Source organism: Macrosteles quadrilineatus, unplaced genomic scaffold (assembly GCF_028750875.1).
Source record: "Macrosteles quadrilineatus isolate MER2022 unplaced genomic scaffold, UCM_ALF_1.0 Scaffold_2__2_contigs__length_208266976, whole genome shotgun sequence".
Classification (NCBI taxonomy): domain Eukaryota; kingdom Metazoa; phylum Arthropoda; class Insecta; order Hemiptera; family Cicadellidae; genus Macrosteles; species Macrosteles quadrilineatus.
In genome coordinates this window covers 200,901,859-200,922,109 of record NW_026542595.1, presented here as the reverse complement: position 1 = coordinate 200,922,109, position 20,251 = coordinate 200,901,859, and the positions used below count along the sequence as shown (strand labels likewise).

Below are 20,251 nucleotides of genomic sequence, written 5' to 3'. Positions count from 1 at the left end.
CATTGGCCTTTAGCTAAACTGACAAACTGATAAACTGATAATTTTGCTGTAGCAAATTGAAAAAAAAAAAAAAATGGAGAACGCACAACAACATTATACATTTATATCGACGATGTTAGTATAAGGTTGATAATTCCTAGACAGGTAATACTATAAAGCCACTACTCATTAAAAATTATCGCTATATTATATTAGATAGTTATAAATTACATACTCTGATCCCACTCAATGCATTTGAACGTGAATAAACTAGACAAAACGGTGCATAATATAAATTACTATTTAACAGCTATACAGGCATAAAATAATAATGCAACCACAATAATAATTACATTTTCAACTGTTCTACTTGTAAATATAGCAGGCTACAGTGAATAACTTGATAACGATACTCTAGAGGGCCAAGGTATAATGATTGTGGGGTTGTAAGACTTTAACCCCTAATGAAACAGCTATTACTTCGTCTTGCAATCGCAACTATTCGGAACAGTTTATGTGTTTTGTTAACTATAAATAAATAGGAAAAATTCTAGTAATGATCCGGAATAAAATTTAAAATGCAATAAAATGATAAAATAATTAATTTGATTTAAATTCAATTACTTATACGAGAAGAGGAAATTTAAAATGAGTTTCCTGGTTTGTAAAGCTTTTCCGGGGGTTTAGTAGATGTTGTATAAATGGTTCAAGTTATATATTTTTCAGATTTTTCTAAAGAGAACATTGCCCAAGTTTTTGATTAATGTGAAGGGACGTAATTTACATTGTTGGTTCAAACCAACATCACAAGTTGCCAGACTACGTCTGGCATGTGGGACAAATGACTAGTAATTTTTTATACACCAAAAAGGGGTTTTCATGTGGAGATAAGGAATTATCAAGTAATAATTAATTTTATGTTGAAGTAAAAAAGGGTGACATTAACAAAATTTAAACTATCCTTTGAGATATTTTATTTGTAGTTATTTAAATTGTCTGGAAGGTGTGTTTGGCTAACATTATAATTAGGCTGGATACTTTGATGGAAAATTCCGCAGTAATAAATTTATGAACACGAACTAACAAAAAAACAGTAAACAAAGAATTAATTTCGAAAATGATAATTGGATCCATGGTACATAAGTATTTAAGACTTTAATTTTAGTTTTACAAAATATTCGTCCTTATTTTGAATCCCGCGTTTTGTTTGGTATTTATATTATTGCTTAAGTACTCCTATAGTTTTACCATTAAATATTTCCTTTAAAAATAGTTTACTAATGAAAATATGTATTTTTAAATATGATGAAAAATATGTTTAGTAGTGGTACATTATACATTATTGGCGTTTGATACGTTACATTATACGTTTGATTACGTCACCATAAAACATCATGCTATCTTCTCATGGAATTAACTTTGACCTCAGATTATATTAGTGCCACGTCATCATCATATGCCTCAAATTAGTGTTACAATTTTTTTTTATTAGTGTGTATAAATTACCATACACAATAAGGGTTTTATTTTACTTTGGAATTTAACATTGGAATTATTTGTACCTGCACAATAAACACTATATTATTTTAGTAATTAATTCTTACAGTCTTGATGATGTGCACCCGTAACAATAGAAGATGGTATTTTGTAAAATCACAGATGTGGTTAATTTGGCCATTTATGTCACTATTGAAAATAATTAATCCATAATAGATGTATCAACGTTCTATCAACCTTGAATTGTTTTATTATATTCAAGTGAATTATTTATTAAACAGTTCTGTGAGAAAATGTAGTTCGTTTTATCTTTTCAGTATTATTTCAGGACGAGTTACATTTGCTCTTAATTGGAAGTTAACTGTCAAATAAAGAGACACTACCTTAAGCTCTCAAGGTGCTTGACGTGAACGTGACGAGAAAATCGTTCAGACATTTTCCTGACTTGTCACTTTATGCACTTGCTTTTCCATCACCATGAGGTTGCTTCTTAAATATGATTTGTATCCTTGCTGAACTTATAGGAAGGAAATGTGATTTGTGTCTGAAGAACTAAGAAAACACCTTGATGGTAGGGGTTTTTCATCTAACAATGAAATAAGGTTAAATTGCAAATACGTTATTTTAACATAAGACTGACTGTGAAATAATTAATGCAAAGAACAATTTTTAAAAAATCATCAATAATTTAAAAGACTGCTACAATGTTGTTGCTAAGTTGTTTTGAAAGCTTTATTTATCATGAAGTTTTATAAAAAAAAAAAAATAAATCGATCAAGTTATCAAGAGATTTTAAAACATACACTCAAAGTATACTACAAATTTTTAACAAAATCTAACTGTAATTTATAGTAGTTATAATTCAATGATTCAACTAATGCTGTATATAGATATTAAAACATTCCGGAAATTTATGACGTAATTTTTTTTTTATTCTCAGTAAAGATATACCGGTACAAAAAAATTAAATAACTATATAATAGATTTAATACAGATTAGTGATATAAAAAAGACATATTGACCTTTCAAAACAAATATATATTTTTAAATGGTGTTTAAACTGTTATGGATTATTTTATTGACTTCTACTAGTTAATAATTTGTGTATGATTATTCGTGGCCAGGTTACACATTAATTACAGGGCATTGTGGTCATCTTCGTTTCGTAAAAAAAATAGGATATTACTGTATGTTTATAAATAGCTTAAGAAATTAAAAGAATTGTATCATTTATAAAATTGCATTGCTAATTTATTTGGCTGTCAAAGTATTGTAAAACCGCGCTTATAACTTCGTAGTTGAATTTCTACAAGAATCTTTTCAATCAAATATTCGCACACCAAGAAAACAATGTAAAATTTATTAGTTAATATAGCAGAAGAATTAAAATTTCCTACCGTATATTAACTGTACAATTTATAATCCATCCATGTTATTTTGTGTATTATTCCCTATGTTGCTTCATGATGAGGATCTGTATAATCCACGTAGACATCAGGGATAACATGGTTCCAATAAAATGACAGCTTACACGCTGCTGATCCTCGACGAAATAGTCACCCAAGATTAGTTCGGTTCTGTCCTCTATTTTGGATTTGACTTAATTTTTGTCTTATTTTATGAACGATAAATTTCTAAACCTGCTTTATAGATTATGGGAACTAAAAATAATTAGCATTTGAAGTATTACAAGGGAAAATAAAACTCTTCTAGAAATAGGTTCAGTATTAATTTACCAAAAATTTTAATTGTATGTGTACAACACTTTAAATATGTAATGTACCGTACTTGTTGGTTTCGAGTAACAGGTCAAATCATCAAGGTTCGTTGTTTGCAATGTATGAATTACTGAATCGAATTCACTTTGGATACTGTTAATTTTTAAATGTGAATGAAATTATACACAAACCAATCAATAATTTCTTCTCCAATAGATTAGCATAGTAACAGTGAAAATAAAGGGAAGGAGTTGAACACGATTGTAGTCCTCCAACATCAGAGGCGTTTGCATACGTTTTGTGGTTGACAAACACAAACATTAAAACACTTCCATTGTCCATTGTTGGTCAAAGCTTAACTTATTTTGTCGCTGTTATTGGTTAGTTCTGTTTGCATTACATAACCAATACAAAAATTTGACAGGATGTTTCTACATTGTATTAATAAGCTGTGTGCATTTGCTGCATTGGTGAAAATCCTTTGTCGCTAAAAAAACAATACTACAATAATAACTGTTTATTCTTTGTAGCCTATCTCCCAACACTACATTAGCCGTACGACTAAATCGACATATTTATCTTTATCAGAAAAATATTTGACAAACAAGGAGACAATTCCTTAAGCTCTTAAGTGCTTGACGCAAATATGACGAGAAAATCGTTCATATATTTTCCCAAATTGTCTCTTTATGAACTTGTTTATCTATAAAATACAATGAGTCTTAAGTTTTAAATACTACGTTCGCATATCACATAGGAAAAAATAGTTACATATATTTAAATTTAAAAGAAAAATTCCAACACAGATTTCTTGTTGCAAATGTACATTTCATAATATAAACAACGGCATTAACTAAAGGCTAATAATAGAACGGAAGATAAACATAGAGTAGTGAAAAGATATTTCAATGCCGTACATTTACAACTTTATTTTATATAAATAATCATTAGGTTGTTCAATTAGTAAGTATCTACGATAGAATCATTCACGAAACACACTAGAGTTATTTTATATTACACTAAACTCCCTCCTACGATTAATGAAAGTCAATTTAAACTTGAAAATAACTTGAGTTGTTTAATCTTCTTGGTATCATTTATCATTGTGCCCAGAAACGTGTAGAAAATTAAACGGGGAATTGTTTAATATTACACTTGATTTGAAGTCTGACTCATAACTTAGATTAAATAGTAATGGATAAATTTTCTACATTTTAAAGTTTTATCCGTTTTATTTACCGTAGGTAAAATATTATTTTTATGTAAAATATATTGCGTAACAAATTATAAAATTGTTTTGTATGAGTTGTTCACCAAAGGTAAAGAGATGTCCAGCTATATAGAAAAAGTACTAACAATGTTAACTGAATTAAACAATATCTTGTTTTAATATATATGATCAACGAAATCAAGGAAATATACATATTAACGACGTTTTAACACAAAGTGGATCTCATTTTTAAATTGTCTTCGTATGAGTATGTTTATGTTATACAATTCAAAGGATCATTGCGATAAATTGTGTAACATAAATGATCCAATTTGGTTACATTAAACTTATGTCCTTCCAAATTGTCATGATGTTTGACTTGGTCACTTAGAGTTTATATAATACTAAGTGATGCATTATGAAAACCAATCACATATTCTTATTGCTCTTTCTATTTCGTCCAGTCAGGTGTTTTACTTAATCCGATTGGTATTTCTAAAGTAAATGAACGCTTCCAATAGTTCGATTCAATATCCAATAGCACTTCCGTTTGCCTGGCTCCCTAAGGATCAGCTGTATTTGTTCCAACCTTTTTGGAAATAGAATAAATATAGATTATATACAAAATATCATTGAAACAGTTAGAGGTATCGTGAACTGTGATTTTAAAATTTAGCCTTACACAAATCTTGATTGTCATTAAAGATTTATGGGTGATTAAATAACATTTTATTTAATGTCATATATGCACAATTTTTGAGTTTATGTGGTTCAGTACTTTCATTTAATAAAGTTAACACATAGATCTATGAACTACGTAATAATATAGTTATCCTTGTAAAACATACAATTTATACTACCAAAACATAAATTAAAAAACGGTTTAAAAAAAACATTTAGTAAAAAAATATCGAATTTGGTATTATTAGAATGTTTTTGTTTGCATTTGTAAGCTATGCTTAAATTTTAAACCCTAAAACTAGACCCTACCTTTACCGGAACTTTTTAAACCATAAGAACGCAGAATTAGATGACTGATCGGTGGATATTCTTCTTCAACGATCTGTGGATATTTCCGTTCTAGTGTGATGTTTCAATTAAAGCATTACATATTGATTATTTTATAAGTTGGATTTTTGGGATAAGTTCATACTTGTATGATTTTTCATCAAGGGCACGGTTTGTGAGGGTTAGGTCGTGTGATTTATGTCATATATATTTCAACAATATCATATTATATTTATTGTATATTGAATCCCTAACTGGTTTTATTCATGATAAATATTTACCTCTTAAGTTCATTAAAAAACAATTCGTACAAGGTAATGATGGACTTTTCAGTATAAATAATGTGACGAACTGTGGCGAGTGACGACGTTCATCCCTGGAGGTAAACTTCTCTAGCTGAATCAGCTTCAAAAGGTAATACAGCATCTTCAACGTATTTTCCTACGTGTTATGTTGTGCTTAGGAACGGGATATAAGTAAGTACACTTCAAAGAATATTAAATATACTACATTTTCTTCAAAATACGTTGGAAGACAAACCTGTAATATTACCTAGAAAACGAATCCCTTTTTAGCTGGAACAATCGGAAACGTTTGTTAGTAGGGGATGGTATAATGTTACAACACACATTTTATGTTTAAATAGTGTATGAATTTAAGGGTAACATGTTTTATTAGAGTTGATTGTGTATACAACTTTTAAGTGAAATTAATATTTCGTATAATCAAAACTGTTTGCAAATAACCCAGAAATCGGTGTTATTAAGAAGCAGTTTCACAAAAAACTTGATTTTATATATAAAATGTAAAAGATGCTACTCAATATTGGCAATATGTCAATAATAAAAAATATTTTAATGTTTATGTAAACCCGAAATACTGAAATTAGAACCAGGAATTAAAAAGTAACATTTGTAATTGACTTCAACTACCAAATGAAAATTATTGTCATACTTTGTTTAATTCAATTAATCTATTGTAATATCAATGCAGGCATTGAACAGTGTTAAATCATATAATTCTTAAAGGTATGGCTAAATAATAAAAGTAAAAAAAATAACATAAATAAAAAAACTGAAGAATTATTCTACTATTTCAGATATTGTATAGAGTGAGCTTCAATCACTTTGTCTAAGTTTATTCTATATAGTAAGAATAATTTTTTGATATTGAATTAGAACCTCTTTTTCAAAGATTACAAGGGTTTCATGTTACCTTTGATACTATCCCATAAATAATCCACAACGTATTATTATGAAAGCAAATATGTTTAAGTAAGTCATTTTTTTTCAAGTCAAGTTTTTTTTTTTTTTTTTTTTTTTTTTTTTTTTTTAGTGATTCTTCTTTTATAGTGTACCCCAATGTTAAATCTTTTCCTAGGCCTTTAAGCTAGACGGAGAATATAGAACTTGTATATGAAGATACTGACGCAGGACAACTTAAACACGCGCCTATTGCGAACTTGTTTTCCTTGAAATTATAAACTTCCCTTCTTGTCATATAACATTCTCTTCTTCTGTTTTATAATTGAGATTATAGTTATAAGGAATATAATTTGCCATGAGATTTGGTGACTCATTTCTGAATGGTCTTGACGAAAACAGGGATCAATGAAATAGCCCCTCCAACTTTAACCTTTGGCCAAGTCTTTTCTTACATAATATATTATAAACTAATTTTACATTGTAATATAATTAAAAAACATTTTAGATGGTTTAATTTACATTTATTGGTTAGTATATGCAATACAATTCCACATACACTTTATAGAGTTTAACAACATAAGTGTGGTGGTTCCAAAAGTTTCAAACAACAAATAAAATGCTAGGCCTATTATTTTTCATTACAGTTACCTTAGTTGTTCCAGTTTACAAAAAAATATCGTATTTTCTCATATCTAAGAATGCAAATAGAATTCAATCAGGCATATAATTTCATTATAGTTTTTTGTAAAACGTACAGTGGAGGGCTGGAATAAAAATTAGTTTTTAAAATGTACTGTAAAACATTGATTATTAAAATATTAAATTCACTTTTATTTTCTCACCTTAATATAATCTTACTTTAATAAAATATAATCCAGCCAGACGTTTAGTGGTTCAGACAAGTAAATAAATACGTTAGAAAAATTGTTAAAATATACTTACCCACTAATAAACTAGAAAGTCTTATAACAAGTATAATCAATTTTTTTAAAGTAAAAGTTATTAATACAACTTAACAACACTCTTGACGAAATGTTTAAACAGACTATACAAGTATTGTATATATTTTTAAGCGTATACACATAAAAGAGATCGTGAGTGCAAGTAATGCATTATCGTGGACGATTAGAGCTTTGAATTCTCTTGTACCTACAATTTTAACTCCTAACTTTCTTCCATTCATAAAATCGTTTTATATACAGAAATCCCTCTTTTCTAAGAGTTAATGAATGTATTTAAATATTCTTTATTAATATCATTAATTATTTGAGTCAAATATGAGCTTTACAAACAGTAACTATAAAAGATTTAAAATATGCGAATGATAATACCTGTAAAAATTATTTACGAAATTAAATGTATTAATACAAATACTCTATGCAGTTTTGCATATAATATACTTTAGAATCCCACTATTGTAATAATTATGGGTAATGTTATACGCTATTCGTTCCTATCAATGTGTATTTATTTAAAAGGTTTAAATAAACAATTCTGTAGACAAGCAAATATTATCAATGGTATAATTGAAACAAATGTATTTACTACCTATTCCTTTAAATTTAATTTATTTTTCCAAACAAAGAGTCATTTTAATATATAAACATAATATTCAGATAATTTAGTTTTATGTAAACATATAATTTTCTGAAAAATCTTAGGATGAGTAAAGATTTAATTACGTACACAGTTTCTTTTATGGTGCTAGGGTGCTATTCATAATTACATGAATATATACGAAAGCTATTATGTAGATTTAAATTGGGATAAAAACTTAAAAAAGTAATACTTAATCGATATGACCATTAAATTAGAAATATTTCGGATAGTTTATTTTCCTAATTCAACAACTGGGTTTAATAAAACTGTTTTCGTAGAAAATATTCATACCTCACAACCATAAAGTCTTTTAAAAACCATCGTGAGTTCTAAAAACCAATGGTCATCTTTAAAAACCATACAGATATTTTAATTATAGTGGTTAAGTTTTAATTATTATGTAGCTAAATAAATATTAAATAAAAATATAAATATTTGATATATATATAAACCTGAAAAGGTATTTTGACCATCATTCTGCTTTCTACAACTTAGACGAAGTACGACAATTTTTCTTTACGGCACCTCCTCATTAACAACCGGACTTGGAAGCTCATTGAAATAACTCCAGTAATTAGGCCACAGCACGTTTACTTTACTGTTCGTTCACATTTGAAATTGTATATTTTAAAATTTATGGCTTGAATATAGAGACTACAGGTAAGCCAATATTAATGACAAACATAAATAAACAAGTCTACAAATAAGTAGTTGGGAAATAAGTCGACAATTAGAACCATCCAAATATTTTAATCATTAAAATACCGTTTTAACATTGGAACACAAACAAATTAAATCACCGACCATGTTTATTATTTCGAGTCATGGACGAATATGAAATAAAATCATACTTAACATGGACTGGGATTGATTAAAAGTTCACAGCTAAAACCTGTTACCAAATAAACACAGTCTAAATTTTACTTTAAAGTTTATATTAGAGAACGTATACATGGTATATTTTGCAGCGATTAGTATAAATATTTTCTAGCACAACTAATAAGTTAGATAAATGATTTATAATAAATAGATTGTAGTGCTGTCCAGCCTTCATCTGCAGAAATGTTGTTTCTACAATTGCAGTTAGTCAATCTGTTGAACTACTCGTGCGGGGACAATCCTAATAGAGTTTCCGCAACTTTACAGAATTATATACAACAGAACATAAAATATTGTGCTTTTCAGCACAATATACTTGAACCAGTATTATATTTCTGAGAAAACATTTATCATGAAAATGTGTTTTTAAATTATGACTACAATAATTTTAGTAGGTTTTATACTGTTGGAGTAGAAAAAGTTGATTGTTTCACAAGCTATAACACAACGTAAGTATTCATTAGCAGTGATTATCATTTAGTTTGAATGTGAGAATATCTAAGATCGGAATAATGCAGCTTTGTAATTTATTATAAGCTTAGTTTCTTATACAACACTTTGGAATTTCGAAAAATACTCGTTTTTCTAATATTTAAAATAAATATGAATAGGTTCAAGATCTCTACATTTCTCCTAGAATTTGAAAAAAAAATCTTTTAAAATTTACTTCATCCCTAACTGCATGGAACTAATTACAGCTGGTATTTAAGATTTTTATTAGAATTTTACTGTAGTATCCAAAACATAGTCTCATGATATCTGGGGGTGGGTTTGTTATATAATATGTTTAATATTTGTATATAACACTAGCTAGAGTATTATTCCAGATAATCTGACTTATAAGACACTTCCTATATTTGATATGGGTCTAGTCAACTAACTGTAATGTATGGACTTAACAACTGGATTGCCTCCTTAGATGCTTTAGTGTGAACTGTCTAAGGTCAATAAGGTTTAGTAAGTGAACTTAGCTTAATAACGTTCGAAATATTTATATTGGCTATTTCGTAAGACGAACCAATAAGAAGTTATCGTTAAATATACGCCTTTAAAACGTCATAAGTTCATTTATAAGGATTATTAAAAAGAAACCAAATAAATTCATGTTAAGTATCATATGGGAATACAGCGTCAATCAAGGATGGGTTGGAGAGGTTTGTGCATATCATTAACCAAATTGTGCTGAGACGCCTTCCACTTAGGGTAATTGCCCTCTACAATTATCATTATGTCTAATGCCAGAGCATTAGATACATCATGTGACACATCAGTCATGATGTGTATTATATATTATCTTTTAAATTATCTTTCACATATATTTAGTTTTAATATGGCTGATATCTCAATTTAAGGTTGATTATGTTATTGGCCAAAAACCTATAACACATTTCAATACCACTAAGAAATAAGTATCAAATAATATATTTTGTTTTATTTGATTCCGAAACTTACTCACTCTTTACTAAGGAACAACACTTATATTCCCAAAACCTTGTGCACTCAGAAAATTTACTGATGAAACAATAAAAACAATAAAACTTAATGAACAATGCTTTATGTCTATTACTATTTACTTTCAATATTGCTTTCCAAAAGAAATTTTTGTAGCGATTAGCTTTCTCAGAAAGTAGCTTTCTTTGCTTTATAAACTGTAAATATCAGTTTAAGATATCAAACTTCTAGTCGATTTTTAACACAGGTTTCAAAGGCAATACTCGTACATCATCTACATTTTAATATTCAGTGTCAGGTTGAAAAAAAAACTCTTTTAAAATTTTCAGATAATTTCATATAATGTAGAGGGTGCAACTTACTAAAGTATATAATATATACAGTATTTAAGTTTTTACATACCGCATAATATAATTAGAATGCTATTGAGTTGCAGCGCATGCTGGAAGTGGTCACGTATCACTAAATCTGTCATATCTCAGTTAATACTTGTCCAATCTTAAAATATAAGATGTCAATCAATTTTCAATTAAATTGCCTTAAAAAATTAGCCTTGTAAGATTTTTTTACATCAACGGGTTTTGAGTTATTTAAATAACAAAACTGTAAATGGCTACCAATTTGTTTAATGAATTTGAAAACTGTCATAATTTTTTGGTAGCCTTGTCTAGTTGTTATAAATGTTTGTTCAAATTTTCAACTCCCAACGTACGGAATTCAAAATTTGCACAAACATTTATTTACCATTCTTTAGAAAAAAATAAGTGAAAAAACTAACTGTGTGGGTAACTAAGGACTTCCGGACAATTTAAATATGATATTTAGATGCGTTTCTCTTTATTTTGATACACAAAATTATGTCCCCACCTTTTTTGAACGCCCTGTATAACATCTAAAATTCTTGATACAGTATATCAACTATTTTTATTCGATCTTTTTGAACTTGGTTAGTTTAATAGGAAATTTTATATGCAAAATAAAAGCGTCATTAACATGTTTTTATTAAACCAGATATTCTTTTGCAATTTAAATTTAATCTATTAAAATGGCTGCCATTTTTCATTTTGGAATTGGGTCTATAAGTATTTTTTTTTACATGAATCTCCTCTCTATAACATACTGCACATACCATGTTTCATAAAGTTCGGTAAAAGAATTCCAAAAAATAAAACATGGTAATGTAAAAAAATTAAAATAGCGGATATCTGGCTTACAAAGTGATTTTGGAAAACGTGTTATACTTTTTTTCTCCTTTTAACCCAAGGAATCACAACGTAGATTATTTCGTCACGTTTTTTGAACACCCTTTATAAGATGGGTGGTTATTTATAAACATTGTAAATTGTTATTGTTGAGTATGTTAATACTTTTTAGAGAATAAAATGTTATGCAAATAAAACACATTTTAAGGTTATCAGATGCTGTTGAACACATTGCATGCAAACTGCCGTAGTTATTCAGCCTAATGTATGGCTGAGGCGTGTTTACCTGCTAAAACATGTTTAGAGATACATGTTGTAGAACATTGGGAGGTAGCCCAGATGTAATCATACAATAATCAGCTGTTTAATATGAAAATATGGTTTATAAAAATAACATCACACGTTATGTATAAAACTATTATCTAACCAAACATATAACAAATTATAAAAAACATCTTCAAGCTGATCGCATGACATTATATAAAACCACCTCCTGCTAAAGGTGGAACGGTGGAAGAATTTCATGACACAAGTAGATGATCATCAGGGATTACGTCATTCCAATAACACGAGCGAGCTTATACGCCGCTAATCCTCCACAAATAGAGACCCGATATTAGTTTTTGGGCCGTCAGCTCCTTTTAGTTCAAAATCTAATTTAAACTCAATATAATTTTGATCATCTATTTTCTTTTGTACTTTATCATATCAATAATATATAAAATTAATTTGCATTCAATTTGATTCAAGAGTTTGGGATTTTTAAATCCCCTGAACTGTAATTGTAGGACAAACTATTTTAACGTAATAGTTGTAAACAGCAGAACATATTCATTTGAAAAAAATCTTCTATAGATTTATCTTTAGTTAAGAGTCTAAAGATATAAAAACTATGTGTTTAATCGTAAATAATATCATGATGTGAAGTGTTCATTATTTTAAGATATTTATTTAACAGAGACACAATATTACAAAACGCAAAATAATAAGGAACAATACGTTAGTTTTCTTAAGTAACTCACTAATGTCAGCTGTTTCATTAGCCAGGACAATTTGATTGAATCCCAAATTGAAGCCCAATGATCAAGGATGGCTGTGGATCCAGATACTAACCATCAAACAGTTTTTCCCAGGATCAAACCGATGACCTTATGATTACTAGGCGAGCACTATAACCACTAAGCTACTTAGCTAAGAAATATTGATTATATTGTAACATCAATAACATTTACTATGAACCACTTTATGTAGCCCTCCCTGACTTCTTATTCTAAATTACGACAAATTAGTTTGATTTATTATTTATATCAACTTCTGACAACTTAAAATAGTACCTATAAATATTGAGATAGAAAGTTTCGATTGCCTAAAAATACAAATGAAGTTTCGATGGTCTATAGCTCAGTTATTCTGTAACTAAAATTTCTAAACAACTATCAGGTATGAAGAAATAGTATTTTTTAACTTATAAATTGGGTTCAGCCACAACACACCAGCAACTCTTTTGAATTGCTACATCCGTCAGCTGATAAGTTAAAACAATAATCTCACTCATGTCTCACGTACATATGTCATTTAGAGAGAATAATTCTTTTATAATAATGTAGTTAGGAGAAGGAGGCACTGATTAGAAGTGTGCGATATTGTCATTATGTACTTTATTGTTGTATACTACTCAATCAGTATGAAAAAAGGCTTTATAGTGTATAATTTTGTACTCAATACTAAAGTAATCCGACCTAAACATTGTTTCTTTGAGTTGGATTTCACACATTAGTTTTGTGAGGTAGGGATGAGTCAGTGATACCAACATTCATCCTTTTGAGAGCTTGATCAACTCTAGGATTGATAATATTGAAGTAACAAAACTTTTTTTTAACTTATGAAAGCACAAAATAATTGACTGAAGATTATTCGATTAAGTATTTTTAAGTTATATAGGGACTATACATTATTTGAAAATTACATTTGCAAACATTTAAATTAACATTCTAAGCAAAGAAGATGTTCCAAAGGAGGCCAAACTTTAGTGGAATGTCTATTTCATTAAATTTTCACACATGAAGTACTGCCCGAGTATTAACTTATGGAAACAATATTTGTATTTATCACTTAAAGAATCAATTATACAACGGGTCAAACACAACAAAAAGAGTTATTCTGATGAAATTTAAATGGAATACACCCAAGGTTTTGGATGGATCTTAGATATGGTTTGTGTTTTGGAACCACTCCAAAATCAAGCATAAAAAGGAGGTTCATATCTGAAACGAGCAAATAAGAAAGAATTCTATTTAAATTTAGACTTTCAGAGAATCTTGGTTTTATTTAGTTTTACAGCTATTTGTTTTTAGTCATAATATATACATTAAATTATTACTTAACCAAAACACAATATTTATTATCAAAATTTTAGCTTTTTAAAATTGAAGGAATCCAAAAGCTGCCACGAGAAGCTGTCAAAAGGATGAATGTTGGTTTCACTAACTTATCACTACCTCATGAAACCACTGTGTGAAATGCAACTCAAAGAAACAATGTTTTTTTCTCTTTTTTCTTCACAAATGATGAGTCAGTATCAGTATAACGATGTGTGGTTATATTGCTGACTGCTCAAACCAGAACGGTATCTTTATTGTATTCCCAATGATACGTGTTGTATGACAAATAATGCAGATCTAACAAATATGGATTTTTAACAGCCTTACAATTGTTATTAATATTAAAATTTATTTTTCATGAATTAGCATATATTTTATTTATAAAGGGTTATTATTGGTTTCACGTTCCTCGGTAAAATGGTACTGAAGCTCAAATCTAATAAAATCCCAAATCTCATCTTATCACTAAGTCAAATCAATGAGATAACGTTTCCTTTGCCATTTAAACTGCTTTTCACAACACAATGACGTCAAGGTAAACTAATTAATCCCCCTTTCACATACGATGATTGAATAAGGTTGCTTAGGATTAACCTGACAAAAGGGATAGTCACATTAAAAACTGTAAATTAAAAACACAACTATTTTATCCTTACTGTTAACGTTTAAGTTAAATAAGTAATAGGGTAAGAGTAATTAAAGGTTTGACCTATACATGAGACTGTGGTTATGATGTTTTCATATTTTTGTTCAACAGTAAAATAATGTTAGTTACAAACTAATAGTTTATAAATTTATGATATGCAAATTAAAATAAATTGCAATAAACGCAAATGGGTTTATTGCAAATTAACGCATATAATTCCATCAATAAAATGTAAATCAGAGTATAAAAAATAATTGAGTAAGATTTATTATGTCTTTACAAAATTGATGTAGTCCTTCATTAAACTGGTAAATAATTTCTTGTCATGACACACATTTAAATGCATAATAAGTAATTAAATAGCTTACGTAAGCAATCCATAAATTGCTGTGGAGTACACGTTTCAACCATCAGGTCATCCTCAGCTCCACTGTCACTAGGTTGAATTTGTTTCTATGTTGCTTTGTAGCAACAGCGTCGATATATTAAATAAATAGTCCAAACACATTTTACATTCATCACACATACACGACACGTACGAAACGTTTAGATAACGAAATACTATGATTATAACACCGTGCGCACGGCTGGACGGGCTCAGGTTTGCCTACTAACCTTGAACCTGACCAGCTTCTGCCTAATTCTAACCAATTTTACAACTAAAAATCGCAATATTTAAGTTATTTCTTATTCGATCTTTTTGAACTTGGTATCGTTTAATAGGGAATTAAAAATTATAAAAATTATAACATTAACTGTTTTTGAGCAATTTAAGTTAATAAATTCAAATGACCGCCATCTTTTAATTTTAAATTGAATCAAGATTAATTTTTTTTCTAACATTGGTCTTTTCTTCCTTAACCTATATAAAATTTTTTTTTTAGATCGGTTAAAAAAATTCAAATATAAAGATTTTCATATTAAAATACAAAATGACGGATATCTGGTTAACGACACGATTTTGGAAAAATATTATTCTTGATGTTCTCTTTATTTTGACCCAATGAATCACTACGTAAAATATGTCCCCACCTATTTTGAACACCGTGTATAATGCAAATCTACTTCGATGCAATGCAAACTATAAAAAAAATGTAAATGAAAAATGTAAAGATGTAAATTGTATCAGGATTTAAGAAATATTATACTTAAGTTTAAGTTACACAATGCTGTTTGTTGGCGGATTATTTTCTATGTTGATGTTGCAACATGTTGACGGATTTAACAACACATCAGATGGTCAGTAGGGATTACATCACTCGAATAACTCGGAAGCCTATATGCTGCTGATCCTCGACCAAATATAGACGCTAGACTAATATTTGGGTTTACATCTCCATTTCAGTGTAAAATCTAACTTCTGCCAGATTTTATTGCCATAATCTATTTTCTCACGTACTCTACAGTCTACAAAAATAAATAAAGTTAATTTGCATTTAAATTCAATCAAGTTAATGTGATTTTGAAATTGTGAGTAAAACTAAAATTTAAACAATGAAAATTAGCTTGTTTTAGTGTTAGATTAAATGTTCTTGAACTGGAACACATACTAGGTAGTAACTACTATACTTACAGAAAAAGATTATTAATTTTTTTTACTTTAAATTAATAATTCTACTCAAGTTACCATCATGCAGATTCATCTTTTACTGTACTTATGTGAGCAAAGATTATAAGTGTATAAAAATGTTTATACAAACCAAAACATAATGTATTATTAAAACTCCGAAATACCTTTGGTACCTTAGTAACATAAGTATTAGTTTGTGTTTCATCATATACTATATAGAATTTCAAAAATAAAGATAAACAGTTTTTTTTTTAATATCGAGGCTAGCAATGAGGTGTAACCATTTGTGATTCTCACCAACATCAAGGCCACAGCCAACATTGCCCGGATGACAAACACAAACATTTGAACACAACCATTGTCAACTTTAGGTCCGAACTTGGCTTAGTGGACTAACCATCATGATTAGTCTTGTTTAGGCCATAAACTATAGCAGTTGTGTCTGTAAAAGTTATTTTACGCGTTTATTTTATTTGCATTTTATTTTGAGAGATTACCTTAATAGTTTGAAGGACTTGATTAAAATTTAAAGTATATATAACCAGTTTAAGTTTTGTGAAAGATGCAATAAACAGTAAATATGACCTTTTTACAAGTTAATTTTATTTGAGTTGTAGTTAGAGATATACCATTGGTGGTTTGAAGGATTTGACGAGTGTGAAACCTTGATTTAAAATCAAGATTGTGTTAAAAAAGATTTAAATATCTAACGGAAATTTATGGGTAGAAAACCAAAATTGTTGTCCTAGTTCTTATATTAACATTCGACTAAACATTTTCAGTAAAAAATGCGAATTAGTTTTTTTTTAGGATAAAATAAATACATAAAATACCTTATCTTTTGTTTAGTTTTGTATGGGACTAGGACTATCTCAGATAATCTTGGATGTTTCACATTGATTACGATATTACAGCATGGTGTCCTTATCTCGTACAAGACAAGCTATAATCCCTCGAAAGAACCTTTGACCTTATACTATGTGACGTCATGGCCCTCTTCCCTTCAACTTAATGCTATCACAGTTCCCTTTCATTAATGTTCTTGGATCGTAAAGTTTTAATATCTTTTTAATCATATCATCATTAATTAACTAGTTTTTATGTAAAATTTTATAAAGAGACTGACATGAGAATAATTTGCCATTATAGACACAGAATATATATTATTTTGCTTTCTATTCTCTAAAAATTTATGACATCATAAACAGAAAAAAACTACTAATATAAACAGTACGAAAGAAGACACAAAAATCAAATAAAAAAGTTTTATACAATTGTGAGAGTTTGTAAATGGTATCACCTATTAATTGTCTTTGACTTTTTCGTATGCTCTAATACTTCTTTAATACTTTAAGACAAGCTGTGAAATAAACTGGGATGAATTATTGGTAATTTACATAAAACCCACATTGCCCCTTTCATTCCGATAAGAGCAGGGTGTTTTACTTTATCAGATATGTCTTTGAAAGTAAAAACACCGTACACGTATTCCCTTAGAGTGTCTGATACAAATTAAATTTGTTCGGTTCCTTAGAGAAAACGTCTATTTGGTTGAAACGTATCTAACGGGAGGATCTAACAGTATATATATAATTTATTTTCTATAGTTATTGAAACAGTTCAAGATTACGTAAAACCTCTGTATTTAGCCTTGAAGAAAGATCAATTATAATGTAATATTAATGGTTAAATTAAAAAGGTAAAGTGAACATAAAATACTTTAACTATCTTTGACAATAAATAAAAAAATCCAAGAGACAATGTGATTACAACAGTAATCATTTTAGCTAAATCATCTTGTTGTAGATATCACACATTATTATTAAAATTACTATTCTACATTAATGTCAAAAGGGGGACGTACAAAAAAATGCTTATTGAAAACTTCTTTTATAAACAACTGACAACATCTAATAGTAATATTTTTGAACCAAAACTATAATTAATTTAAAAAATCCAGCATCGAACATAGTAATTGTAATAAAATGCTCCTTTAGTCTTTAACTATAAGTAGAAAAAGTACCGAAAAGTCAATGCAACCACTAATTAATTTAGTTTAATCATCTTGTTGTTGATGTCACTTATAAATTCAAAGGTATTAAATATATATCCGTAATCATAAAGCTACCTTTACCAGGGATGTCCCTTTGTGAAAAGAAGACAACACTGTGCGAGAGAACTAAAACATAACAGTGATCTATTTTTAACTCTCTGTGAACATTTCTCTGTTCTGTTTTGACGTTTTAATGAATACATTACTTGTATCGATCGTATGAGTTTGATTGCTAACGTATAAATTAAACTGTTATACTCCTTCTAGTACGCGCATCAATAGCTGGATAATGCTGTCAAAAGGAAATTAAGTCATGTTTGCATGCATTAAATCAACGTGTCAACCTAGTCAAGGTAAACAAATTTTGCTCGAATATTCCTTCGGAAATATTACGTAACAAACACAATAAAAAAGGACCTGTCAGTATAAAGAATTCGACGAAGTGTTTACATTCGTCCCAGGAGGTGAACTTCTTTGACTAAATCATCTACAAAAGGCAAGAAAATTTTATTGAATAATTTATATGACTTTTTCAGGTTTGGTTTTATTTAAACCTTTCTTGAGTGGTAATCAATAATTTTATATTTGATATATTGATAGCTTTTAAGAATTTTGTTATTATACAATAAATAGCACAATTGACAACTAGAATTCTTACAATAAATGTTCTGTAAGATAGAGAGTGGAAAAGATTTATAATGAGTTTTGACTTCATCTCCTTCTCTATTATCGAAATAAAATTGAAATCATTCAAGGAGCTTTAAGTTTTATAACGTTGTAGGTATACAGTTTTATTGTACGGCTAAATATATGTTATATTCTTTATCAAATAAAATATATAATTCTCTTACATAAAATGTACTATAATTTTTGTTTTAATAATTTAATCTCAATAAAAAGTAAATGAAAGATTACGGGTAAATTTAACATCTAACAAATTGTTTATAGAAAAATATATCTCTAAAGTAATTCATTGTCATTTTACCTTCACCAACAATCAAGTGCAAACATTTACTTTTGAAATATCAAACACCTGTTATTTAAACAAAAGATAATTTATTTCAAACATTTAATGAACTACCGTCCAAGATGCAGGTAGTTTTCGAGTATTGACTGTCAATAATCAACCAATTTAAAGGTATTATATTTTAGTCAAGTGTGAAACAAAAGAAAACTATTTCCAGTGTAAGATTAGACGATTGTTCTGGCTCAACAGTATTCGTGACCTTTAGCATAACATAATGGAGAATACAAAACTTGTTCTCAAAGTTACTGGCTCAGTACAAGACAGTTCTAGATATCTTTCGCAAGCTCGTTTTATTGAATATATAAATCTCACATTATATTTTTATCTTTTAGTAGTTATATTAAAATTTATAAAACTTGATTTTAATCAGTATTTTTATAATTTTTTTTTTATAAACATAAAGGTTATAGAAAGAAATCTAAAGCATCTGAAAGTAGAAAGATTTTCATTTGTATTTTTGTAAATTGAAAGTCAATAGTTTTTTCGATGAATATACTGTAAATTTATAGCCCAACTCAGGCAATAATGTATGTGATAGTTTATTAACGTTTACTAAGAACACTAGATCTAAATAATAATTTACGTTATGGTACCTAAAGAAATGTGAAAGAAAGCATACAGAAGTGATGCTAAGTTAATACTTTAGAATAATATGAATATCTCAAGATGGTTAATTTGAATATAATCTTCCAGAAATATTGTAGTAAATTCCCAAATCCAAGAACCCACTTGTCCAAAGATACTTCTAAAGTAATATTGGTAACATTACTATGTTACCAATATTACTTTAAATAATGTGAACTACTACTATTCCTATTTATTGAG

At 28.4% G+C, this 20,251-nt stretch overlaps 1 protein-coding gene across 2 annotated transcripts in view; it reads right to left on the bottom strand.

Moving 5' to 3' along the window:
* LOC128988175 (gamma-aminobutyric acid type B receptor subunit 2-like) overlaps window positions 1-20,251 on the bottom strand; it is a 279,704-nt gene that overhangs the window by 202,547 nt on the left and 56,906 nt on the right. The gene's annotated exons all lie outside the window — the stretch shown is intronic.